The sequence below is a fragment of the Vicugna pacos genome, chromosome 27, assembly GCF_048564905.1.
Source record: "Vicugna pacos chromosome 27, VicPac4, whole genome shotgun sequence".
In the NCBI taxonomy this organism is placed as follows: domain Eukaryota; kingdom Metazoa; phylum Chordata; class Mammalia; order Artiodactyla; family Camelidae; genus Vicugna; species Vicugna pacos.
Window position 1 is genome coordinate 4054744 of NC_133013.1, and position 25674 is coordinate 4080417.

The 25674-nt window shown below is 59.6% G+C and overlaps 9 non-coding genes across 9 annotated transcripts; all 9 read right to left on the reverse strand.

Moving 5' to 3' along the window:
- Nucleotides 1–1236: 1236 nt before the first annotated feature.
- LOC140689916 (small nucleolar RNA SNORD116) lies at nucleotides 1237–1330 on the reverse strand. Its single transcript, XR_012065063.1, has one exon. It is a non-coding gene; the product is annotated as a small nucleolar RNA SNORD116 (small nucleolar RNA).
- Nucleotides 1331–3966: 2636 nt separating this feature from the next.
- LOC140689909 (small nucleolar RNA SNORD116) lies at nucleotides 3967–4060 on the reverse strand. The gene has a single exon (XR_012065056.1). It is a non-coding gene; the product is annotated as a small nucleolar RNA SNORD116 (small nucleolar RNA).
- A 2636-nt stretch (nucleotides 4061–6696) lies between these two features.
- LOC140689910 (small nucleolar RNA SNORD116) lies at nucleotides 6697–6790 on the reverse strand. Its single transcript, XR_012065057.1, has one exon. It is a non-coding gene; the product is annotated as a small nucleolar RNA SNORD116 (small nucleolar RNA).
- A 2636-nt stretch (nucleotides 6791–9426) lies between these two features.
- On the reverse strand, nucleotides 9427–9520 carry LOC140689911 (small nucleolar RNA SNORD116). The gene has a single exon (XR_012065058.1). It is a non-coding gene; the product is annotated as a small nucleolar RNA SNORD116 (small nucleolar RNA).
- Nucleotides 9521–12142: 2622 nt separating this feature from the next.
- LOC140689912 (small nucleolar RNA SNORD116) lies at nucleotides 12143–12236 on the reverse strand. The gene has a single exon (XR_012065059.1). It is a non-coding gene; the product is annotated as a small nucleolar RNA SNORD116 (small nucleolar RNA).
- Nucleotides 12237–14872: 2636 nt separating this feature from the next.
- Nucleotides 14873–14966, reverse strand: LOC140689913 (small nucleolar RNA SNORD116). Its single transcript, XR_012065060.1, has one exon. It is a non-coding gene; the product is annotated as a small nucleolar RNA SNORD116 (small nucleolar RNA).
- A 2636-nt stretch (nucleotides 14967–17602) lies between these two features.
- On the reverse strand, nucleotides 17603–17696 carry LOC140689914 (small nucleolar RNA SNORD116). The gene has a single exon (XR_012065061.1). It is a non-coding gene; the product is annotated as a small nucleolar RNA SNORD116 (small nucleolar RNA).
- A 2636-nt stretch (nucleotides 17697–20332) lies between these two features.
- On the reverse strand, nucleotides 20333–20426 carry LOC140689915 (small nucleolar RNA SNORD116). The gene has a single exon (XR_012065062.1). It is a non-coding gene; the product is annotated as a small nucleolar RNA SNORD116 (small nucleolar RNA).
- A 2636-nt stretch (nucleotides 20427–23062) lies between these two features.
- Nucleotides 23063–23156, reverse strand: LOC116277955 (small nucleolar RNA SNORD116). The gene has a single exon (XR_004187375.2). It is a non-coding gene; the product is annotated as a small nucleolar RNA SNORD116 (small nucleolar RNA).
- Nucleotides 23157–25674: the final 2518 nt, after the last annotated feature.

Below are 25674 nucleotides of genomic sequence, written 5' to 3' on the forward strand. Positions count from 1 at the left end.
AGCACTGTAACCCCACCATGGGACTCACGGAGATTCAATGCCCTGTTCACGAGGACCACAGGAAGTCCTGAAAGACAGGAGCTCCCCATGCGAAAGGAAACCTCGAATGGGGCAAAATCGGCACGTCACTGTCCACCGCAGCCCACCCGGGATCTCAGCAAACGTGTGCCATGCCCGTGCACCAGCAGGCTTAAATCTCAACACATGTCACGGGGAAGGGGGCCCTCTGGGCCAGATACGTGGCTCCCACCTAAAGGCGCCCTTTCACGTTGCACGGTCATGCACCTGCAGGCAAAGGGGCAAGAGGGCATCTTGCCGTAAGGCATCTGGACCGAGCCTTGCACTGCCTCTCTCTCAGGTTCCCGGAAGACACCTTTCGGGAGTCTCTTGGACCAACCGGCAAGCCGACACTACACAGGTCTGCTAGCACCGCCCATCCACCTGGACCCGAGGAGCCTTCCTCCCTAGGCATCCATGGGCAGCCCCTCAGGAAATACCGACCGGCCTCAGGAAGCCCAGGACAGCAGCAGGAGCCAAATGACGACAGCGTGTTCTACGAAAGCACACAAAACCACTCCAGCCCTAACCTCCCCATACACTTCCCTTCCAGTCTACACCGCCCGCCAACCCCCATGCTTCAAGGCAGCGCTGCGTCCTCAGCAAGCTCCGTGCTTCCGCCCTTGCCACCAACACTGGGGCAGTGCGCGCAGTAGGGAGCTGCCAAGGCTAGCATGGCAACCCGATCCCTCAGCCTGCTCCCGCCACCGACCGACCCCGAACCCGACCCCGAATCGGCACACAACCACCGTGCCCTCCACAGTCCTCACCAAGACACAGGTCGGAAACACGCAGAAACACGCCTCAACGGTGGGTCCAGTAGCCAAACACCCACACCTCTTCTCTTTGGCTCTGACACATACATCAAGTCGGCCCACGGCCCAAATACAGCCAAGCTGCCCCAAACAAACCGACTCGTGCCACCTGCTCACGGGGCCTACGCCAATCCTGCACTCCCACTTCCAGGAGCAGCAGGGGAGCTGGCCCCTGCCACATCCCACAACGGCCACTCAAACAAGGACCTCTCATCCCAGCATGCCTCAACTAATGCGTGCACACGACTGACCCTAAGACAGCTCTCTGATGTTGGCTCCGTGGCGGGTGGTTGCAGCAGTGTGAACAAGGGCAAGCTGGACCCCACTCCTAACTATGCCCTAGCCCCCGGGGAGGCAACGTGCTGGACCTCAGTTTCGATGAGAACGACGGTAGTGAGTTCTCACTCATTTTGTTCAGATTTTCCAAGGAATGCATATAAGGGAGTCATCATCGATCCGAGCACGTGCTGGCATGCTGGACAACTCAACGTGGCAGGCTGGGTGGCTCCACAGAGGAGCCAGTGAGCTCGGAGACCTCCAGCAACCCCAGCAATCCAGAGCCAGCAAGCCACTGAGCAGCAGCAACGGTCAATCCTTTCTGGCCGCCTTTCGGGCAGTCCGAGAACATCCGAAAGCCAATGCCAGCGCTGGGGGTGGGGGACGAGAGTGCGTACCGTCATCCTGAGCGATCCACGGGAAGGTTCAGCATCCTGGGCCCGACCCACTTCTTCGGGGACTCCCGGCCACCACCAGTCACCAGAAAACGGGAAGCTCTTCTTGTCTTGGCTGACGGCAAGCCTGGCCCGGCAACCCCACCTGGCAAGGGGACAGAAATCACATGCACGCTTCAGACGTGGGCACAACTTCTCAGAGAGCATGCTCCATGCCAATCAACCTTTAGCTCGGGGAAGCCCGCTATCTGCTACCCACCTCCCTTTATCCCTTCAATACCAACGAATGCGTGTCTGAACGCACGAGGGTAGGGGCCTTGGCGTATGTGAGTTTCGCGTGTGTGTGTGGCAGGGGTGGGGCCTGACTGCCCATGGGACTGCATGGCTGCATCTCTGGGTGTTTGTGTGTCCTGTGTGCCCCGCCGAAAATCTCAGTGCCTGAAAATGCATGCTTTCCACTCAGCGCCATGGAGGCCTGCCCATCCTTAACATGACCGCGGTCCTCTGCCTTCCAGAGTGGCCATGGCATCGTGGGTCTCTAGGAGCCGCTGCAATAGGCCAAGAACCCCTTCTCTCCAACAGCCATTCCTTCTGATCAGAGCCAACCGCACCCACCTACACCACATTTGGGGCCGTGGATGGGATATCCACCAAGTCACCCTGCCGCCCAACGCCTCCACAGGATAGGGGGAGCTGGAGGCAATACTCACTGCCTATGTCAACCAGGAAAGCATTGACATCAAAGCTCACACCACGCTGAACCTGGCTCCAGGGCACATCCAGCCTCTATTCAACCTGTGTCTCGGTGCCACTGCAATCCAGAAGCCTCGTCCTGGCAGCTGTGCCTAAACGCCTGCGCAGGGCAGGTGAAAACGCCCAGGGGAGAAGTGGTGGGGAGCCTCCATGAACCAGGGCCAAACCCCACGGATGCCAGGGCACTCACGTCACCACCAACGGCCGAGACCCACATCGGGCAGGATTCGGGGCCCTGACCTTCAAAGCAAAGTCCAAACGCTGAGCAGCCTGCTCCAAACATGAGTCCTCACGGACCAAGGCCCAGTCGCCCCACAGGGGTCCTCGGACATTATGCACACAGGGCAAACACCGAGCTTCAGGGCACACAGTCTCAAAGGATGTCCCCTTGGATGAAGCCACAGCCCACCACCCTCAACCGAGGACCTCTTCTCAGCACTGTAACCCCACCATGGGACTCACGGAGATTCAATGCCCTGTTCACGAGGACCACAGGAAGTCCTGAAAGACAGGAGCTCCCCATGCGAAAGGAAACCTCGAATGGGGCAAAATCGGCACGTCACTGTCCACCGCAGCCCACCCGGGATCTCAGCAAACGTGTGCCATGCCCGTGCACCAGCAGGCTTAAATCTCAACACATGTCACGGGGAAGGGGGCCCTCTGGGCCAGATACGTGGCTCCCACCTAAAGGCGCCCTTTCACGTTGCACGGTCATGCACCTGCAGGCAAAGGGGCAAGAGGGCATCTTGCCGTAAGGCATCTGGACCGAGCCTTGCACTGCCTCTCTCTCAGGTTCCCGGAAGACACCTTTCGGGAGTCTCTTGGACCAACCGGCCAGCCGACACTACACAGGTCTGCTAGCACCGCCCATCCACCTGGACCCGAGGAGCCTTCCTCCCTAGGCATCCATGGGCAGCCCCTCAGGAAATACCGACCGGCCTCAGGAAGCCCAGGACAGCAGCAGGAGCCAAATGACGACAGCGTGTTCTACGAAAGCACACAAAACCACTCCAGCCCTAACCTCCCCATACACTTCCCTTCCAGTCTACACCGCCCGCCAACCCCCATGCTTCAAGGCAGCGCTGCGTCCTCAGCAAGCTCCGTGCTTCCGCCCTTGCCACCAACACTGGGGCAGTGCGCGCAGTAGGGAGCTGCCAAGGCTAGCATGGCAACCCGATCCCTCAGCCTGCTCCCGCCACCGACCGACCCCGAACCCGACCCCGAATCGGCACACAACCACCGTGCCCTCCACAGTCCTCACCAAGACACAGGTCGGAAACACGCAGAAACACGCCTCAACGGTGGGTCCAGTAGCCAAACACCCACACCTCTTCTCTTTGGCTCTGACACATACATCAAGTCGGCCCACGGCCCAAATACAGCCAAGCTGCCCCAAACAAACCGACTCGTGCCACCTGCTCACGGGGCCTACGCCAATCCTGCACTCCCACTTCCAGGAGCAGCAGGGGAGCTGGCCCCTGCCACATCCCACAACGGCCACTCAAACAAGGACCTCTCATCCCAGCATGCCTCAACTAATGCGTGCACACGACTGACCCTAAGACAGCTCTCTGATGTTGGCTCCGTGGCGGGTGGTTGCAGCAGTGTGAACAAGGGCAAGCTGGACCCCACTCCTAACTATGCCCTAGCCCCCGGGGAGGCAACGTGCTGGACCTCAGTTTCGATGAGAACGACGGTAGTGAGTTCTCACTCATTTTGTTCAGATTTTCCAAGGAATGCATATGAGGGAGTCATCATCGATCCGAGCACATGCTGGCATGCTGGACAACTCAACGTGGCAGGCTGGGTGGCTCCACAGAGGAGCCAGTGAGCTCGGAGACCTCCAGCAACCCCAGCAATCCAGAGCCAGCAAGCCAGTGAGCAGCAGCAATGGTCAATCCTTTCTGGCCGCCTTTCGGGCAGTCCGAGAACATCCGAAAGCCAATGCCAGCGCTGGGGGTGGGGGACGAGAGTGCGTACCGTCATCCTGAGCGATCCACGGGAAGGTTCAGCATCCTGGGCCCGACCCACTTCTTCGGGGACTCCCGGCCACCACCAGTCACCAGAAAACGGGAAGCTCTTCTTGTCTTGGCTGACGGCAAGCCTGGCCCGGCAACCCCACCTGGCAAGGGGACAGAAATCACATGCACGCTTCAGACGTGGGCACAACTTCTCAGAGAGCATGCTCCATGCCAATCAACCTTTAGCTCGGGGAAGCCCGCTATCTGCTACCCACCTCCCTTTATCCCTTCAATACCAACAAATGCGTGTCTGAACGCACGAGGGTAGGGGCCTTGGCGTATGTGAGTTTCGCGTGTGTGTGTGGCAGGGGTGGGGCCTGACTGCCCATGGGACTGCATGGCTGCATCTCTGGGTGTTTGTGTGTCCTGTGTGCCCCGCCGAAAATCTCAGTGCCTGAAAATGCATGCTTTCCACTCAGCGCCATGGAGGCCTGCCCATCCTTAACATGACCGCGGTCCTCTGCCTTCCAGAGTGGCCATGGCATCGTGGGTCTCTAGGAGCCGCTGCAATAGGCCAAGAACCCCTTCTCTCCAACAGCCATTCCTTCTGATCAGAGCCAACCGCACCCACCTACACCACATTTGGGGCCGTGGATGGGATATCCACCAAGTCACCCTGCCGCCCAACGCCTCCACAGGATAGGGGGAGCTGGAGGCAATACTCACTGCCTATGTCAACCAGGAAAGCATTGACATCAAAGCTCACACCACGCTGAACCTGGCTCCAGGGCACATCCAGCCTCTATTCAACCTGTGTCTCGGTGCCACTGCAATCCAGAAGCCTCGTCCTGGCAGCTGTGCCTAAACGCCTGCGCAGGGCAGGTGAAAACGCCCAGGGGAGAAGTGGTGGGGAGCCTCCATGAACCAGGGCCAAACCCCACGGATGCCAGGGCACTCACGTCACCACCAACGGCCGAGACCCACATCGGGCAGGATTCGGGGCCCTGACCTTCAAAGCAAAGTCCAAACGCTGAGCAGCCTGCTCCAAACATGAGTCCTCACGGACCAAGGCCCAGTCGCCCCACAGGGGTCCTCGGACATTATGCACACAGGGCAAACACCGAGCTTCAGGGCACACAGTCTCAAAGGATGTCCCCTTGGATGAAGCCACAGCCCACCACCCTCAACCGAGGACCTCTTCTCAGCACTGTAACCCCACCATGGGACTCACGGAGATTCAATGCCCTGTTCACGAGGACCACAGGAAGTCCTGAAAGACAGGAGCTCCCCATGCGAAAGGAAACCTCGAATGGGGCAAAATCGGCACGTCACTGTCCACCGCAGCCCACCCGGGATCTCAGCAAACGTGTGCCATGCCCGTGCACCAGCAGGCTTAAATCTCAACACATGTCACGGGGAAGGGGGCCCTCTGGGCCAGATACGTGGCTCCCACCTAAAGGCGCCCTTTCACGTTGCACGGTCATGCACCTGCAGGCAAAGGGGCAAGAGGGCATCTTGCCGTAAGGCATCTGGACCGAGCCTTGCACTGCCTCTCTCTCAGGTTCCCGGAAGACACCTTTCGGGAGTCTCTTGGACCAACCGGCAAGCCGACACTACACAGGTCTGCTAGCACCGCCCATCCACCTGGACCCGAGGAGCCTTCCTCCCTAGGCATCCATGGGCAGCCCCTCAGGAAATACCGACCGGCCTCAGGAAGCCCAGGACAGCAGCAGGAGCCAAATGACGACAGCGTGTTCTACGAAAGCACACAAAACCACTCCAGCCCTAACCTCCCCATACACTTCCCTTCCAGTCTACACCGCCCGCCAACCCCCATGCTTCAAGGCAGCGCTGCGTCCTCAGCAAGCTCCGTGCTTCCGCCCTTGCCACCAACACTGGGGCAGTGCGCGCAGTAGGGAGCTGCCAAGGCTAGCATGGCAACCCGATCCCTCAGCCTGCTCCCGCCACCGACCGACCCCGAACCCGACCCCGAATCGGCACACAACCACCGTGCCCTCCACAGTCCTCACCAAGACACAGGTCGGAAACACGCAGAAACACGCCTCAACGGTGGGTCCAGTAGCCAAACACCCACACCTCTTCTCTTTGGCTCTGACACATACATCAAGTCGGCCCACGGCCCAAATACAGCCAAGCTGCCCCAAACAAACCGACTCGTGCCACCTGCTCACGGGGCCTACGCCAATCCTGCACTCCCACTTCCAGGAGCAGCAGGGGAGCTGGCCCCTGCCACATCCCACAACGGCCACTCAAACAAGGACCTCTCATCCCAGCATGCCTCAACTAATGCGTGCACACGACTGACCCTAAGACAGCTCTCTGATGTTGGCTCCGTGGCGGGTGGTTGCAGCAGTGTGAACAAGGGCAAGCTGGACCCCACTCCTAACTATGCCCTAGCCCCCGGGGAGGCAACGTGCTGGACCTCAGTTTCGATGAGAACGACGGTAGTGAGTTCTCACTCATTTTGTTCAGATTTTCCAAGGAATGCATATGAGGGAGTCATCATCGATCCGAGCACGTGCTGGCATGCTGGACAACTCAACGTGGCAGGCTGGGTGGCTCCACAGAGGAGCCAGTGAGCTCGGAGACCTCCAGCAACCCCAGCAATCCAGAGCCAGCAAGCCAGTGAGCAGCAGCAATGGTCAATCCTTTCTGGCCGCCTTTCGGGCAGTCTGAGAACATCCGAAAGCCAATGCCAGCGCTGGGGGTGGGGGACGAGAGTGCGTACCGTCATCCTGAGCGATCCACGGGAAGGTTCAGCATCCTGGGCCCGACCCACTTCTTCGGGGACTCCCGGCCACCACCAGTCACCAGAAAACGGGAAGCTCTTCTTGTCTTGGCTGACGGCAAGCCTGGCCCGGCAACCCCACCTGGCAAGGGGACAGAAATCACATGCACGCTTCAGACGTGGGCACAACTTCTCAGAGAGCATGCTCCATGCCAATCAACCTTTAGCTCGGGGAAGCCCGCTATCTGCTACCCACCTCCCTTTATCCCTTCAATACCAACGAATGCGTGTCTGAACGCACGAGGGTAGGGGCCTTGGCGTATGTGAGTTTCGCGTGTGTGTGTGGCAGGGGTGGGGCCTGACTGCCCATGGGACTGCATGGCTGCGTCTCTGGGTGTTTGTGTGTCCTGTGTGCCCCGCCGAAAATCTCAGTGCCTGAAAATGCATGCTTTCCACTCAGCGCCATGGAGGCCTGCCCATCCTTAACATGACCGCGGTCCTCTGCCTTCCAGAGTGGCCATGGCATCGTGGGTCTCTAGGAGCCGCTGCAATAGGCCAAGAACCCCTTCTCTCCAACAGCCATTCCTTCTGATCAGAGCCAACCGCACCCACCTACACCACATTTGGGGCCGTGGATGGGATATCCACCAAGTCACCCTGCCGCCCAACGCCTCCACAGGATAGGGGGAGCTGGAGGCAATACTCACTGCCTATGTCAACCAGGAAAGCATTGACATCAAAGCTCACACTGCGCTGAACCTGGCTCCAGGGCACATCCAGCCTCTATTCAACCTGTGTCTCGGTGCCACTGCAATCCAGAAGCCTCGTCCTGGCAGCTGTGCCTAAACGCCTGCGCAGGGCAGGTGAAAACGCCCAGGGGAGAAGTGGTGGGGAGCCTCCATGAACCAGGGCCAAACCCCACGGATGCCAGGGCACTCACGTCACCACCAACGGCCGAGACCCACATCGGGCAGGATTCGGGGCCCTGACCTTCAAAGCAAAGTCCAAACGCTGAGCAGCCTGCTCCAAACATGAGTCCTCACGGACCAAGGCCCAGTCGCCCCACAGGGGTCCTCGGACATTATGCACACAGGGCAAACACCGAGCTTCAGGGCACACAGTCTCAAAGGATGTCCCCTTGGATGAAGCCACAGCCCACCACCCTCAACCGAGGACCTCTTCTCAGCACTGTAACCCCACCATGGGACTCACGGAGATTCAATGCCCTGTTCACGAGGACCACAGGAAGTCCTGAAAGACAGGAGCTCCCCATGCGAAAGGAAACCTCGAATGGGGCAAAATCGGCACGTCACTGTCCACCGCAGCCCACCCGGGATCTCAGCAAACGTGTGCCATGCCCGTGCACCAGCAGGCTTAAATCTCAACACATGTCACGGGGAAGGGGGCCCTCTGGGCCAGATACGTGGCTCCCACCTAAAGGCGCCCTTTCACGTTGCACGGTCATGCACCTGCAGGCAAAGGGGCAAGAGGGCATCTTGCCGTAAGGCATCTGGACCGAGCCTTGCACTGCCTCTCTCTCAGGTTCCCGGAAGACACCTTTCGGGAGTCTCTTGGACCAACCGGCAAGCCGACACTACACAGGTCTGCTAGCACCGCCCATCCACCTGGACCCGAGGAGCCTTCCTCCCTAGGCATCCATGGGCAGCCCCTCAGGAAATACCGACCGGCCTCAGGAAGCCCAGGACAGCAGCAGGAGCCAAATGACGACAGCGTGTTCTACGAAAGCACACAAAACCACTCCAGCCCTAACCTCCCCATACACTTCCCTTCCAGTCTACACCGCCCGCCAACCCCCATGCTTCAAGGCAGCGCTGCGTCCTCAGCAAGCTCCGTGCTTCCGCCCTTGCCACCAACACTGGGGCAGTGCGCGCAGTAGGGAGCTGCCAAGGCTAGCATGGCAACCCGATCCCTCAGCCTGCTCCCGCCACCGACCGACCCCGAACCCGACCCCGAATCGGCACACAACCACCGTGCCCTCCACAGTCCTCACCAAGACACAGGTCGGAAACACGCAGAAACACGCCTCAACGGTGGGTCCAGTAGCCAAACACCCACACCTCTTCTCTTTGGCTCTGACACATACATCAAGTCGGCCCACGGCCCAAATACAGCCAAGCTGCCCCAAACAAACCGACTCGTGCCACCTGCTCACGGGGCCTACGCCAATCCTGCACTCCCACTTCCAGGAGCAGCAGGGGAGCTGGCCCCTGCCACATCCCACAACGGCCACTCAAACAAGGACCTCTCATCCCAGCATGCCTCAACTAATGCGTGCACACGACTGACCCTAAGACAGCTCTCTGATGTTGGCTCCGTGGCGGGTGGTTGCAGCAGTGTGAACAAGGGCAAGCTGGACCCCACTCCTAACTATGCCCTAGCCCCCGGGGAGGCAACGTGCTGGACCTCAGTTTCGATGAGAACGACGGTAGTGAGTTCTCACTCATTTTGTTCAGATTTTCCAAGGAATGCATATGAGGGAGTCATCATCGATCCGAGCACGTGCTGGCATGCTGGACAACTCAACGTGGCAGGCTGGGTGGCTCCACAGAGGAGCCAGTGAGCTCGGAGACCTCCAGCAACCCCAGCAATCCAGAGCCAGCAAGCCACTGAGCAGCAGCAACGGTCAATCCTTTCTGGCCGCCTTTCGGGCAGTCCGAGAACATCCGAAAGCCAATGCCAGCGCTGGGGGTGGGGGACGAGAGTGCGTACCGTCATCCTGAGCGATCCACGGGAAGGTTCAGCATCCTGGGCCCGACCCACTTCTTCGGGGACTCCCGGCCACCACCAGTCACCAGAAAACGGGAAGCTCTTCTTGTCTTGGCTGACGGCAAGCCTGGCCCGGCAACCCCACCTGGCAAGGGGACAGAAATCACATGCACGCTTCAGACGTGGGCACAACTTCTCAGAGAGCATGCTCCATGCCAATCAACCTTTAGCTCGGGGAAGCCCGCTATCTGCTACCCACCTCCCTTTATCCCTTCAATACCAACGAATGCGTGTCTGAACGCACGAGGGTAGGGGCCTTGGCGTATGTGAGTTTCGCGTGTGTGTGTGGCAGGGGTGGGGCCTGACTGCCCATGGGACTGCATGGCTGCGTCTCTGGGTGTTTGTGTGTCCTGTGTGCCCCGCCGAAAATCTCAGTGCCTGAAAATGCATGCTTTCCACTCAGCGCCATGGAGGCCTGCCCATCCTTAACATGACCGCGGTCCTCTGCCTTCCAGAGTGGCCATGGCATCGTGGGTCTCTAGGAGCCGCTGCAATAGGCCAAGAACCCCTTCTCTCCAACAGCCATTCCTTCTGATCAGAGCCAACCGCACCCACCTACACCACATTTGGGGCCGTGGATGGGATATCCACCAAGTCACCCTGCCGCCCAACGCCTCCACAGGATAGGGGGAGCTGGAGGCAATACTCACTGCCTATGTCAACCAGGAAAGCATTGACATCAAAGCTCACACCACGCTGAACCTGGCTCCAGGGCACATCCAGCCTCTATTCAACCTGTGTCTCGGTGCCACTGCAATCCAGAAGCCTCGTCCTGGCAGCTGTGCCTAAACGCCTGCGCAGGGCAGGTGAAAACGCCCAGGGGAGAAGTGGTGGGGAGCCTCCATGAACCAGGGCCAAACCCCACGGATGCCAGGGCACTCACGTCACCACCAACGGCCGAGACCCACATCGGGCAGGATTCGGGGCCCTGACCTTCAAAGCAAAGTCCAAACGCTGAGCAGCCTGCTCCAAACATGAGTCCTCACGGACCAAGGCCCAGTCGCCCCACAGGGGTCCTCGGACATTATGCACACAGGGCAAACACCGAGCTTCAGGGCACACAGTCTCAAAGGATGTCCCCTTGGATGAAGCCACAGCCCACCACCCTCAACCGAGGACCTCTTCTCAGCACTGTAACCCCACCATGGGACTCACGGAGATTCAATGCCCTGTTCACGAGGACCACAGGAAGTCCTGAAAGACAGGAGCTCCCCATGCGAAAGGAAACCTCGAATGGGGCAAAATCGGCACGTCACTGTCCACCGCAGCCCACCCGGGATCTCAGCAAACGTGTGCCATGCCCGTGCACCAGCAGGCTTAAATCTCAACACATGTCACGGGGAAGGGGGCCCTCTGGGCCAGATACGTGGCTCCCACCTAAAGGCGCCCTTTCACGTTGCACGGTCATGCACCTGCAGGCAAAGGGGCAAGAGGGCATCTTGCCGTAAGGCATCTGGACCGAGCCTTGCACTGCCTCTCTCTCAGGTTCCCGGAAGACACCTTTCGGGAGTCTCTTGGACCAACCGGCAAGCCGACACTACACAGGTCTGCTAGCACCGCCCATCCACCTGGACCCGAGGAGCCTTCCTCCCTAGACATCCATGGGCAGCCCCTCAGGAAATACCGACCGGCCTCAGGAAGCCCAGGACAGCAGCAGGAGCCAAATGACGACAGCGTGTTCTACGAAAGCACACAAAACCACTCCAGCCCTAACCTCCCCATACACTTCCCTTCCAGTCTACACCGCCCGCCAACCCCCATGCTTCAAGGCAGCGCTGCGTCCTCAGCAAGCTCCGTGCTTCCGCCCTTGCCACCAACACTGGGGCAGTGCGTGCAGTAGGGAGCTGCCAACCCGATCCCTCAGCCTGCTCCCGCCACCGACCGACCCCGAACCCGACCCCGAATCGGCACACAACCACCGTGCCCTCCACAGTCCTCACCAAGACACAGGTCGGAAACACGCAGAAACACGCCTCAACGGTGGGTCCAGTAGCCAAACACCCACACCTCTTCTCTTTGGCTCTGACACATACATCAAGTCGGCCCACGGCCCAAATACAGCCAAGCTGCCCCAAACAAACCGACTCGTGCCACCTGCTCACGGGGCCTACGCCAATCCTGCACTCCCACTTCCAGGAGCAGCAGGGGAGCTGGCCCCTGCCACATCCCACAACGGCCACTCAAACAAGGACCTCTCATCCCAGCATGCCTCAACTAATGCGTGCACACGACTGACCCTAAGACAGCTCTCTGATGTTGGCTCCGTGGGGGGTGGTTGCAGCAGTGTGAACAAGGGCAAGCTGGACCCCACTCCTAACTATGCCCTAGCCCCCGGGGAGGCAACGTGCTGGACCTCAGTTTCGATGAGAACGACGGTAGTGAGTTCTCACTCATTTTGTTCAGATTTTCCAAGGAATGCATATGAGGGAGTCATCATCGATCCGAGCACGTGCTGGCATGCTGGACAACTCAACGTGGCAGGCTGGGTGGCTCCACAGAGGAGCCAGTGAGCTCGGAGACCTCCAGCAACCCCAGCAATCCAGAGCCAGCAAGCCACTGAGCAGCAGCAACGGTCAATCCTTTCTGGCCGCCTTTCGGGCAGTCCGAGAACATCCGAAAGCCAATGCCAGCGCTGGGGGTGGGGGACGAGAGTGCGTACCGTCATCCTGAGCGATCCACGGGAAGGTTCAGCATCCTGGGCCCGACCCACTTCTTCGGGGACTCCCGGCCACCACCAGTCACCAGAAAACGGGAAGCTCTTCTTGTCTTGGCTGACGGCAAGCCTGGCCCGGCAACCCCACCTGGCAAGGGGACAGAAATCACATGCACGCTTCAGACGTGGGCACAACTTCTCAGAGAGCATGCTCCATGCCAATCAACCTTTAGCTCGGGGAAGCCCGCTATCTGCTACCCACCTCCCTTTATCCCTTCAATACCAACGAATGCGTGTCTGAACGCACGAGGGTAGGGGCCTTGGTGTATGTGAGTTTCGTGTGTGTGTGTGGCAGGGGTGGGGTCTGACTGCCCATGGGACTGCATGGCTGCGTCTCTGGGTGTTTGTGTGTCCTGTGTGCCCCGCCGAAAATCTCAGTGCCTGAAAATGCATGCTTTCCACTCAGCGCCATGGAGGCCTGCCCATCCTTAACATGACCGCGGTCCTCTGCCTTCCAGAGTGGCCATGGCATCGTGGGTCTCTAGGAGCCGCTGCAATAGGCCAAGAACCCCTTCTCTCCAACAGCCATTCCTTCTGATCAGAGCCAACCGCACCCACCTACACCACATTTGGGGCCGTGGATGGGATATCCACCAAGTCACCCTGCCGCCCAACGCCTCCACAGGATAGGGGGAGCTGGAGGCAATACTCACTGCCTATGTCAACCAGGAAAGCATTGACATCAAAGCTCACACCACGCTGAACCTGGCTCCAGGGCACATCCAGCCTCTATTCAACCTGTGTCTCGGTGCCACTGCAATCCAGAAGCCTCGTCCTGGCAGCTGTGCCTAAACGCCTGCGCAGGGCAGGTGAAAACGCCCAGGGGAGAAGTGGTGGGGAGCCTCCATGAACCAGGGCCAAACCCCACGGATGCCAGGGCACTCACGTCACCACCAACGGCCGAGACCCACATCGGGCAGGATTCGGGGCCCTGACCTTCAAAGCAAAGTCCAAACGCTGAGCAGCCTGCTCCAAACATGAGTCCTCACGGACCAAGGCCCAGTCGCCCCACAGGGGTCCTCGGACATTATGCACACAGGGCAAACACCGAGCTTCAGGGCACACAGTCTCAAAGGATGTCCCCTTGGATGAAGCCACAGCCCACCACCCTCAACCGAGGACCTCTTCTCAGCACTGTAACCCCACCATGGGACTCACGGAGATTCAATGCCCTGTTCACGAGGACCACAGGAAGTCCTGAAAGACAGGAGCTCCCCATGCGAAAGGAAACCTCGAATGGGGCAAAATCGGCACGTCACTGTCCACCGCAGCCCACCCGGGATCTCAGCAAACGTGTGCCATGCCCGTGCACCAGCAGGCTTAAATCTCAACACATGTCACGGGGAAGGGGGCCCTCTGGGCCAGATACGTGGCTCCCACCTAAAGGCGCCCTTTCACGTTGCACGGTCATGCACCTGCAGGCAAAGGGGCAAGAGGGCATCTTGCCGTAAGGCATCTGGACCGAGCCTTGCACTGCCTCTCTCTCAGGTTCCCGGAAGACACCTTTCGGGAGTCTCTTGGACCAACCGGCAAGCCGACACTACACAGGTCTGCTAGCACCGCCCATCCACCTGGACCCGAGGAGCCTTCCTCCCTAGGCATCCACGGGCAGCCCCTCAGGAAATACCGACCGGCCTCAGGAAGCCCAGGACAGCAGCAGGAGCCAAATGACGACAGCGTGTTCTACGAAAGCACACAAAACCACTCCAGCCCTAACCTCCCCATACACTTCCCTTCCAGTCTACACCGCCCGCCAACCCCCATGCTTCAAGGCAGCGCTGCGTCCTCAGCAAGCTCCGTGCTTCCGCCCTTGCCACCAACACTGGGGCAGTGCGCGCAGTAGGGAGCTGCCAAGGCTAGCATGGCAACCCGATCCCTCAGCCTGCTCCCGCCACCGACCGACCCCGAACCCGACCCCGCATCGGCAGACAACCACCGTGCCCTCCACAGTCCTCACCAAGACACAGGTCGGAAACACGCAGAAACACGCCTCAACGGTGGGTCCAGTAGCCAAACACCCACACCTCTTCTCTTTGGCTCTGACACATACATCAAGTCGGCCCACGGCCCAAATACAGCCAAGCTGCCCCAAACAAACCGACTCGTGCCACCTGCTCACGGGGCCTACGCCAATCCTGCACTCCCACTTCCAGGAGCAGCAGGGGAGCTGGCCCCTGCCACATCCCACAACGGCCACTCAAACAAGGACCTCTCATCCCAGCATGCCTCAACTAATGCGTGCACACGACTGACCCTAAGACAGCTCTCTGATGTTGGCTCCGTGGCGGGTGGTTGCAGCAGTGTGAACAAGGGCAAGCTGGACCCCACTCCTAACTATGCCCTAGCCCCCGGGGAGGCAACGTGCTGGACCTCAGTTTCGATGAGAACGACGGTAGTGAGTTCTCACTCATTTTGTTCAGATTTTCCAAGGAATGCATATGAGGGAGTCATCATCGATCCGAGCACGTGCTGGCATGCTGGACAACTCAACGTGGCAGGCTGGGTGGCTCCACAGAGGAGCCAGTGAGCTCGGAGACCTCCAGCAACCCCAGCAATCCAGAGCCAGCAAGCCACTGAGCAGCAGCAACGGTCAATCCTTTCTGGCCGCCTTTCGGGCAGTCCGAGAACATCCGAAAGCCAATGCCAGCGCTGGGGGTGGGGGACGAGAGTGCGTACCGTCATCCTGAGCGATCCACGGGAAGGTTCAGCATCCTGGGCCCGACCCACTTCTTCGGGGACTCCCGGCCACCACCAGTCACCAGAAAACGGGAAGCTCTTCTTGTCTTGGCTGACGGCAAGCCTGGCCCGGCAACCCCACCTGGCAAGGGGACAGAAATCACATGCACGCTTCAGACGTGGGCACAACTTCTCAGAGAGCATGCTCCATGCCAATCAACCTTTAGCTCGGGGAAGCCCGCTATCTGCTACCCACCTCCCTTTATCCCTTCAATACCAACGAATGCGTGTCTGAACGCACGAGGGTAGGGGCCTTGGCGTATGTGAGTTTCGCGTGTGTGTGTGGCAGGGGTGGGGCCTGACTGCCCATGGGACTGCATGGCTGCGTCTCTGGGTGTTTGTGTGTCCTGTGTGCCCCGCCGAAAATCTCAGTGCCTGAAAATGCATGCTTTCCACTCAGCGCCATGGAGGCCTGCCCATCCTTAACATGACCGCGGTCCTCTGCCTTCCAGAGTGGCCATGGCATCGTGGGTCTCTAGGAGCCGCTGCAATAGGCCAAGAACCCCTTCTCTCCAACAGCCATTCCTTCTGATCAGAGCCAACCGCACCCACCTACACCACATTTGGGGCCGTGGATGGGATATCCACCAAGTCACCCTGCCGCCCAACGCCTCCACAGGATAGGGGGAGCTGGAGGCAATACTCACTGCCTATGTCAACCAGGAAAGCATTGACATCAAAGCTCACACCGCGCTGAACCTGGCTCCAGGGCACATCCAGCCTCTATTCAACCTGTGTCTCGGTGCCACTGCAATCCAGAAGCCTCGTCCTGGCAGCTGTGCCTAAACGCCTGCGCAGGGCAGGTGAAAACGCCCAGGGGAGAAGTGGTGGGGAGCCTCCATGAACCAGGGCCAAACCCCACGGATGCCAGGGCACTCACGTCACCACCAACGGCCGAGACCCACATCGGGCAGGATTCGGGGCCCTGACCTTCAAAGCAAAGTCCAAACGCTGAGCAGCCTGCTCCAAACATGAGTCCTCACGGACCAAGGCCCAGTCGCCCCACAGGGGTCCTCGGACATTATGCACACAGGGCAAACACCGAGCTTCAGGGCACACAGTCTCAAAGGATGTCCCCTTGGATGAAGCCACAGCCCACCACCCTCAACCGAGGACCTCTTCTCAGCACTGTAACCCCACCATGGGACTCACGGAGATTCAATGCCCTGTTCACGAGGACCACAGGAAGTCCTGAAAGACAGGAGCTCCCCATGCGAAAGGAAACCTCGAATGGGGCAAAATCGGCACGTCACTGTCCACCGCAGCCCACCCGGGATCTCAGCAAACGTGTGCCATGCCCGTGCACCAGCAGGCTTAAATCTCAACACATGTCACGGGGAAGGGGGCCCTCTGGGCCAGATACGTGGCTCCCACCTAAAGGCGCCCTTTCACGTTGCACGGTCATGCACCTGCAGGCAAAGGGGCAAGAGGGCATCTTGCCGTAAGGCATCTGGACCGAGCCTTGCACTGCCTCTCTCTCAGGTTCCCGGAAGACACCTTTCGGGAGTCTCTTGGACCAACCGGCAAGCCGACACTACACAGGTCTGCTAGCACCGCCCATCCACCTGGACCCGAGGAGCCTTCCTCCCTAGGCATCCACGGGCAGCCCCTCAGGAAATACCGACCGGCCTCAGGAAGCCCAGGACAGCAGCAGGAGCCAAATGACGACAGCGTGTTCTACGAAAGCACACAAAACCACTCCAGCCCTAACCTCCCCATACACTTCCCTTCCAGTCTACACCGCCCGCCAACCCCCATGCTTCAAGGCAGCGCTGCGTCCTCAGCAAGCTCCGTGCTTCCGCCCTTGCCACCAACACTGGGGCAGTGCGCGCAGTAGGGAGCTGCCAAGGCTAGCATGGCAACCCGATCCCTCAGCCTGCTCCCGCCACCGACCGACCCCGAACCCGACCCCGCATCGGCACACAACCACCGTGCCCTCCACAGTCCTCACCAAGACACAGGTCGGAAACACGCAGAAACACGCCTCAACGGTGGGTCCAGTAGCCAAACACCCACACCTCTTCTCTTTGGCTCTGACACATACATCAAGTCGGCCCACGGCCCAAATACAGCCAAGCTGCCCCAAACAAACCGACTCGTGCCACCTGCTCACGGGGCCTACGCCAATCCTGCACTCCCACTTCCAGGAGCAGCAGGGGAGCTGGCCCCTGCCACATCCCACAACGGCCACTCAAACAAGGACCTCTCATCCCAGCATGCCTCAACTAATGCGTGCACACGACTGACCCTAAGACAGCTCTCTGATGTTGGCTCCGTGGCGGGTGGTTGCAGCAGTGTGAACAAGGGCAAGCTGGACCCCACTCCTAACTATGCCCTAGCCCCCGGGGAGGCAACGTGCTGGACCTCAGTTTCGATGAGAACGACGGTAGTGAGTTCTCACTCATTTTGTTCAGATTTTCCAAGGAATGCATATGAGGGAGTCATCATCGATCCGAGCACGTGCTGGCATGCTGGACAACTCAACGTGGCAGGCTGGGTGGCTCCACAGAGGAGCCAGTGAGCTCGGAGACCTCCAGCAACCCCAGCAATCCAGAGCCAGCAAGCCACTGAGCAGCAGCAACGGTCAATCCTTTCTGGCCGCCTTTCGGGCAGTCCGAGAACATCCGAAAGCCAATGCCAGCGCTGGGGGTGGGGGACGAGAGTGCGTACCGTCATCCTGAGCGATCCACGGGAAGGTTCAGCATCCTGGGCCCGACCCACTTCTTCGGGGACTCCCGGCCACCACCAGTCACCAGAAAACGGGAAGCTCTTCTTGTCTTGGCTGACGGCAAGCCTGGCCCGGCAACCCCACCTGGCAAGGGGACAGAAATCACATGCACGCTTCAGACGTGGGCACAACTTCTCAGAGAGCATGCTCCATGCCAATCAACCTTTAGCTCGGGGAAGCCCGCTATCTGCTACCCACCTCCCTTTATCCCTTCAATACCAACGAATGCGTGTCTGAACGCACGAGGGTAGGGGCCTTGGCGTATGTGAGTTTCGCGTGTGTGTGTGGCAGGGGTGGGGCCTGACTGCCCATGGGACTGCATGGCTGCGTCTCTGGGTGTTTGTGTGTCCTGTGTGCCCCGCCGAAAATCTCAGTGCCTGAAAATGCATGCTTTCCACTCAGCGCCATGGAGGCCTGCCCATCCTTAACATGACCGCGGTCCTCTGCCTTCCAGAGTGGCCATGGCATCGTGGGTCTCTAGGAGCCGCTGCAATAGGCCAAGAACCCCTTCTCTCCAACAGCCATTCCTTCTGATCAGAGCCAACCGCACCCACCTACACCACATTTGGGGCCGTGGATGGGATATCCACCAAGTCACCCTGCCGCCCAACGCCTCCACAGGATAGGGGGAGCTGGAGGCAATACTCACTGCCTATGTCAACCAGGAAAGCATTGACATCAAAGCTCACACCGCGCTGAACCTGGCTCCAGGGCACATCCAGCCTCTATTCAACCTGTGTCTCGGTGCCACTGCAATCCAGAAGCCTCGTCCTGGCAGCTGTGCCTAAACGCCTGCGCAGGGCAGGTGAAAACGCCCAGGGGAGAAGTGGTGGGGAGCCTCCATGAACCAGGGCCAAACCCCACGGATGCCAGGGCACTCACGTCACCACCAACGGCCGAGACCCACATCGGGCAGGATTCGGGGCCCTGACCTTCAAAGCAAAGTCCAAACGCTGAGCAGCCTGCTCCAAACATGAGTCCTCACGGACCAAGGCCCAGTCGCCCCACAGGGGTCCTCGGACATTATGCACACAGGGCAAACACCGAGCTTCAGGGCACACAGTCTCAAAGGATGTCCCCTTGGATGAAGCCACAGCCCACCACCCTCAACCGAGGACCTCTTCTCAGCACTGTAACCCCACCATGGGACTCACGGAGATTCAATGCCCTGTTCACGAGGACCACAGGAAGTCCTGAAAGACAGGAGCTCCCCATGCGAAAGGAAACCTCGAATGGGGCAAAATCGGCACGTCACTGTCCACCGCAGCCCACCCGGGATCTCAGCAAACGTGTGCCATGCCCGTGCACCAGCAGGCTTAAATCTCAACACATGTCACGGGGAAGGGGGCCCTCTGGGCCAGATACGTGGCTCCCACCTAAAGGCGCCCTTTCACGTTGCACGGTCATGCACCTGCAGGCAAAGGGGCAAGAGGGCATCTTGCCGTAAGGCATCTGGACCGAGCCTTGCACTGCCTCTCTCTCAGGTTCCCGGAAGACACCTTTCGGGAGTCTCTTGGACCAACCGGCAAGCCGACACTACACAGGTCTGCTAGCACCGCCCATCCACCTGGACCCGAGGAGCCTTCCTCCCTAGGCATCCATGGGCAGCCCCTCAGGAAATACCGACCGGCCTCAGGAAGCCCAGGACAGCAGCAGGAGCCAAATGACGACAGCGTGTTCTACGAAAGCACACAAAACCACTCCAGCCCTAACCTCCCCATACACTTCCCTTCCAGTCTACACCGCCCGCCAACCCCCATGCTTCAAGGCAGCGCTGCGTCCTCAGCAAGCTCCGTGCTTCCGCCCTTGCCACCAACACTGGGGCAGTGCGCGCAGTAGGGAGCTGCCAAGGCTAGCATGGCAACCCGATCCCTCAGCCTGCTCCCGCCACCGACCGACCCCGAACCCGACCCCGCATCGGCACACAACCACCGTGCCCTCCACAGTCCTCACCAAGACACAGGTCGGAAACACGCAGAAACACGCCTCAACGGTGGGTCCAGTAGCCAAACACCCACACCTCTTCTCTTTGGCTCGGACACATACATCAAGTCGGCCCACGGCCCAAATACAGCCAAGCTGCCCCAAACAAACCGACTCGTGCCACCTGCTCACGGGGCCTACGCCAATCCTGCACTCCCACTTCCAGGAGCAGCAGGGGAGCTGGCCCCTGCCACATCCCACAACGGCCACTCAAACAAGGACCTCTCATCCCAGCATGCCTCAACTAATGCGTGCACACGACTGACCCTAAGACAGCTCTCTGATGTTGGCTCCGTGGCGGGTGGTTGCAGCAGTGTGAACAAGGGCAAGCTGGACCCCACTCCTAACTATGCCCTAGCCCCCGGGGAGGCAACGTGCTGGACCTCAGTTTCGATGAGAACGACGGTAGTGAGTTCTCACTCATTTTGTTCAGATTTTCCAAGGAATGCATATGAGGGAGTCATCATCGATCCGAGCACGTGCTGGCATGCTGGACAACTCAACGTGGCAGGCTGGGTGGCTCCACAGAGGAGCCAGTGAGCTCGGAGACCTCCAGCAACCCCAGCAATCCAGAGCCAGCAAGCCACTGAGCAGCAGCAACGGTCAATCCTTTCTGGCCGCCTTTCGGGCAGTCCGAGAACATCCGAAAGCCAATGCCAGCGCTGGGGGTGGGGGACGAGAGTGCGTACCGTCATCCTGAGCGATCCACGGGAAGGTTCAGCATCCTGGGCCCGACCCACTTCTTCGGGGACTCCCGGCCACCACCAGTCACCAGAAAACGGGAAGCTCTTCTTGTCTTGGCTGACGGCAAGCCTGGCCCGGCAACCCCACCTGGCAAGGGGACAGAAATCACATGCACGCTTCAGACGTGGGCACAACTTCTCAGAGAGCATGCTCCATGCCAATCAACCTTTAGCTCGGGGAAGCCCGCTATCTGCTACCCACCTCCCTTTATCCCTTCAATACCAACGAATGCGTGTCTGAACGCACGAGGGTAGGGGCCTTGGCGTATGTGAGTTTCGCGTGCGTGTGTGGCAGGGGTGGGGCCTGACTGCCCATGGGACTGCATGGCTGCGTCTCTGGGTGTTTGTGTGTCCTGTGTGCCCCGCCGAAAATCTCACTGCCTGAAAATGCATGCTTTCCACTCAGCGCCATGGAGGCCTGCCCATCCTTAACATGACCGCGGTCCTCTGCCTTCCAGAGTGGCCATGGCATCGTGGGTCTCTAGGAGCCGCTGCAATAGGCCAAGAACCCCTTCTCTCCAACAGCCATTCCTTCTGATCAGAGCCAACCGCACCCACCTACACCACATTTGGGGCCGTGGATGGGATATCCACCAAGTCACCCTGCCGCCCAACGCCTCCACAGGATAGGGGGAGCTGGAGGCAATACTCACTGCCTATGTCAACCAGGAAAGCATTGACATCAAAGCTCACACCACGCTGAACCTGGCTCCAGGGCACATCCAGCCTCTATTCAACCTGTGTCTCGGTGCCACTGCAATCCAGAAGCCTCGTCCTGGCAGCTGTGCCTAAACGCCTGCGCAGGGCAGGTGAAAACGCCCAGGGGAGAAGTGGTGGGGAGCCTCCATGAACCAGGGCCAAACCCCACGGATGCCAGGGCACTCACGTCACCACCAACGGCCGAGACCCACATCGGGCAGGATTCGGGGCCCTGACCTTCAAAGCAAAGTCCAAACGCTGAGCAGCCTGCTCCAAACATGAGTCCTCACGGACCAAGGCCCAGTCGCCCCACAGGGGTCCTCGGACATTATGCACACAGGGCAAACACCGAGCTTCAGGGCACACAGTCTCAGAGGATGTCCCCTTGGATGAAGCCACAGCCCACCACCCTCAACCGAGGACCTCTTCTCAGCACTGTAACCCCACCATGGGACTCACGGAGATTCAATGCCCTGTTCACGAGGACCACAGGAAGTCCTGAAAGACAGGAGCTCCCCATGCGAAAGGAAACCTCGAATGGGGCAAAATCGGCACGTCACTGTCCACCGCAGCCCACCCGGGATCTCAGCAAACGTGTGCCATGCCCGTGCACCAGCAGGCTTAAATCTCAACACATGTCACGGGGAAGGGGGCCCTCTGGGCCAGATACGTGGCTCCCACCTAAAGGCGCCCTTTCACGTTGCACGGTCATGCACCTGCAGGCAAAGGGGCAAGAGGGCATCTTGCCGTAAGGCATCTGGACCGAGCCTTGCACTGCCTCTCTCTCAGGTTCCCGGAAGACACCTTTCGGGAGTCTCTTGGACCAACCGGCAAGCCGACACTACACAGGTCTGCTAGCACCGCCCATCCACCTGGACCCGAGGAGCCTTCCTCCCTAGGCATCCATGGGCAGCCCCTCAGGAAATACCGACCGGCCTCAGGAAGCCCAGGACAGCAGCAGGAGCCAAATGACGACAGCGTGTTCTACGAAAGCACACAAAACCACTCCAGCCCTAACCTCCCCATACACTTCCCTTCCAGTCTACACCGCCCGCCAACCCCCATGCTTCAAGGCAGCGCTGCGTCCTCAGCAAGCTCCGTGCTTCCGCCCTTGCCACCAACACTGGGGCAGTGCGCGCAGTAGGGAGCTGCCAAGGCTAGCATGGCAACCCGATCCCTCAGCCTGCTCCCGCCACAGACCGACCCCGAACCCGACCCCGCATCGGCACACAACCACCGTGCCCTCCACAGTCCTCACCAAGACACAGGTCGGAAACACGCAGAAACACGCCTCAACGGTGGGTCCAGTAGCCAAACACCCACACCTCTTCTCTTTGGCTCTGACACATACATCAAGTCGGCCCACGGCCCAAATACAGCCAAGCTGCCCCAAACAAACCGACTCGTGCCACCTGCTCACGGGGCCTACGCCAATCCTGCACTCCCACTTCCAGGAGCAGCAGGGGAGCTGGCCCCTGCCACATCCCACAACGGCCACTCAAACAAGGACCTCTCATCCCAGCATGCCTCAACTAATGCGTGCACACGACTGACCCTAAGACAGCTCTCTGATGTTGGCTCCGTGGGGGGTGGTTGCAGCAGTGTGAACAAGGGCAAGCTGGACCCCACTCCTAACTATGCCCTAGCCCCCGGGGAGGCAACGTGCTGGACCTCAGTTTCGATGAGAACGACGGTAGTGAGTTCTCACTCATTTTGTTCAGATTTTCCAAGGAATGCATATGAGGGAGTCATCATCGATCCGAGCACGTGCTGGCATGCTGGACAACTCAACGTGGCAGGCTGGGTGGCTCCACAGAGGAGCCAGTGAGCTCGGAGACCTCCAGCAACCCCAGCAATCCAGAGCCAGCAAGCCACTGAGCAGCAGCAACGGTCAATCCTTTCTGGCCGCCTTTCGGGCAGTCCGAGAACATCCGAAAGCCAATGCCAGCGCTGGGGGTGGGGGACGAGAGTGCGTACCGTCATCCTGAGCGATCCACGGGAAGGTTCAGCATCCTGGGCCCGACCCACTTCTTCGGGGACTCCCGGCCACCACCAGTCACCAGAAAACGGGAAGCTCTTCTTGTCTTGGCTGACGGCAAGCCTGGCCCAGCAACCCCACCTGGCAAGGGGACAGAAATCACATGCACGCTTCAGACGTGGGCACAACTTCTCAGAGAGCATGCTCCATGCCAATCAACCTTTAGCTCGGGGAAGCCCGCTATCTGCTACCCACCTCCCTTTATCCCTTCAATACCAACGAATGCGTGTCTGAACGCACGAGGGTAGGGGCCTTGGCGTATGTGAGTTTCGCGTGTGTGTGTGGCAGGGGTGGGGCCTGACTGCCCATGGGACTGCATGGCTGCGTCTCTGGGTGTTTGTGTGTCCTGTGTGCCCCGCCGAAAATCTCAGTGCCTGAAAATGCATGCTTTCCACTCAGCGCCATGGAGGCCTGCCCATCCTTAACATGACCGCGGTCCTCTGCCTTCCAGAGTGGCCATGGCATCGTGGGTCTCTAGGAGCCGCTGCAATAGGCCAAGAACCCCTTCTCTCCAACAGCCATTCCTTCTGATCAGAGCCAACCGCACCCACCTACACCACATTTGGGGCCGTGGATGGGATATCCACCAAGTCACCCTGCCGCCCAACGCCTCCACAGGATAGGGGGAGCTGGAGGCAATACTCACTGCCTATGTCAACCAGGAAAGCATTGACATCAAAGCTCACACCGCGCTGAACCTGGCTCCAGGGCACATCCAGCCTCTATTCAACCTGTGTCTCGGTGCCACTGCAATCCAGAAGCCTCGTCCTGGCAGCTGTGCCTAAACGCCTGCGCAGGGCAGGTGAAAACGCCCAGGGGAGAAGTGGTGGGGAGCCTCCATGAACCAGGGCCAAACCCCACGGATGCCAGGGCACTCACGTCACCACCAACGGCCGAGACCCACATCGGGCAGGATTCGGGGCCCTGACCTTCAAAGCAAAGTCCAAACGCTGAGCAGCCTGCTCCAAACATGAGTCCTCACGGACCAAGGCCCAGTCGCCCCACAGGGGTCCTCGGACATTATGCACACAGGGCAAACACCGAGCTTCAGGGCACACAGTCTCAAAGGATGTCCCCTTGGATGAAGCCACAGCCCACCACCCTCAACCGAGGACCTCTTCTCAGCACTGTAACCCCACCATGGGACTCACGGAGATTCAATGCCCTGTTCACGAGGACCACAGGAAGTCCTGAAAGACAGGAGCTCCCCATGCGAAAGGAAACCTCGAATGGGGCAAAATCGGCACGTCACTGTCCACCGCAGCCCACCCGGGATCTCAGCAAACGTGTGCCATGCCCGTGCACCAGCAGGCTTAAATCTCAACACATGTCACGGGGAAGGGGGCCCTCTGGGCCAGATACGTGGCTCCCACCTAAAGGCGCCCTTTCACGTTGCACGGTCATGCACCTGCAGGCAAAGGGGCAAGAGGGCATCTTGCCGTAAGGCATCTGGACCGAGCCTTGCACTGCCTCTCTCTCAGGTTCCCGGAAGACACCTTTCGGGAGTCTCTTGGACCAACCGGCAAGCCGACACTACACAGGTCTGCTAGCACCGCCCATCCACCTGGACCCGAGGAGCCTTCCTCCCTAGGCATCCATGGGCAGCCCCTCAGGAAATACCGACCGGCCTCAGGAAGCCCAGGACAGCAGCAGGAGCCAAATGACGACAGCGTGTTCTACGAAAGCACACAAAACCACTCCAGCCCTAACCTCCCCATACACTTCCCTTCCAGTCTACACCGCCCGCCAACCCCCATGCTTCAAGGCAGCGCTGCGTCCTCAGCAAGCTCCGTGCTTCCGCCCTTGCCACCAACACTGGGGCAGTGCGCGCAGTAGGGAGCTGCCAAGGCTAGCATGGCAACCCGATCCCTCAGCCTGCTCCCGCCACCGACCGACCCCGAACCCGACCCCGCATCGGCACACAACCACCGTGCCCTCCACAGTCCTCACCAAGACACAGGTCGGAAACACGCAGAAACACGCCTCAACGGTGGGTCCAGTAGCCAAACACCCACACCTCTTCTCTTTGGCTCTGACACATACATCAAGTCGGCCCACGGCCCAAATACAGCCAAGCTGCCCCAAACAAACCGACTCGTGCCACCTGCTCACGGGGCCTACGCCAATCCTGCACTCCCACTTCCAGGAGCAGCAGGGGAGCTGGCCCCTGCCACATCCCACAACGGCCACTCAAACAAGGACCTCTCATCCCAGCATGCCTCAACTAATGCGTGCACACGA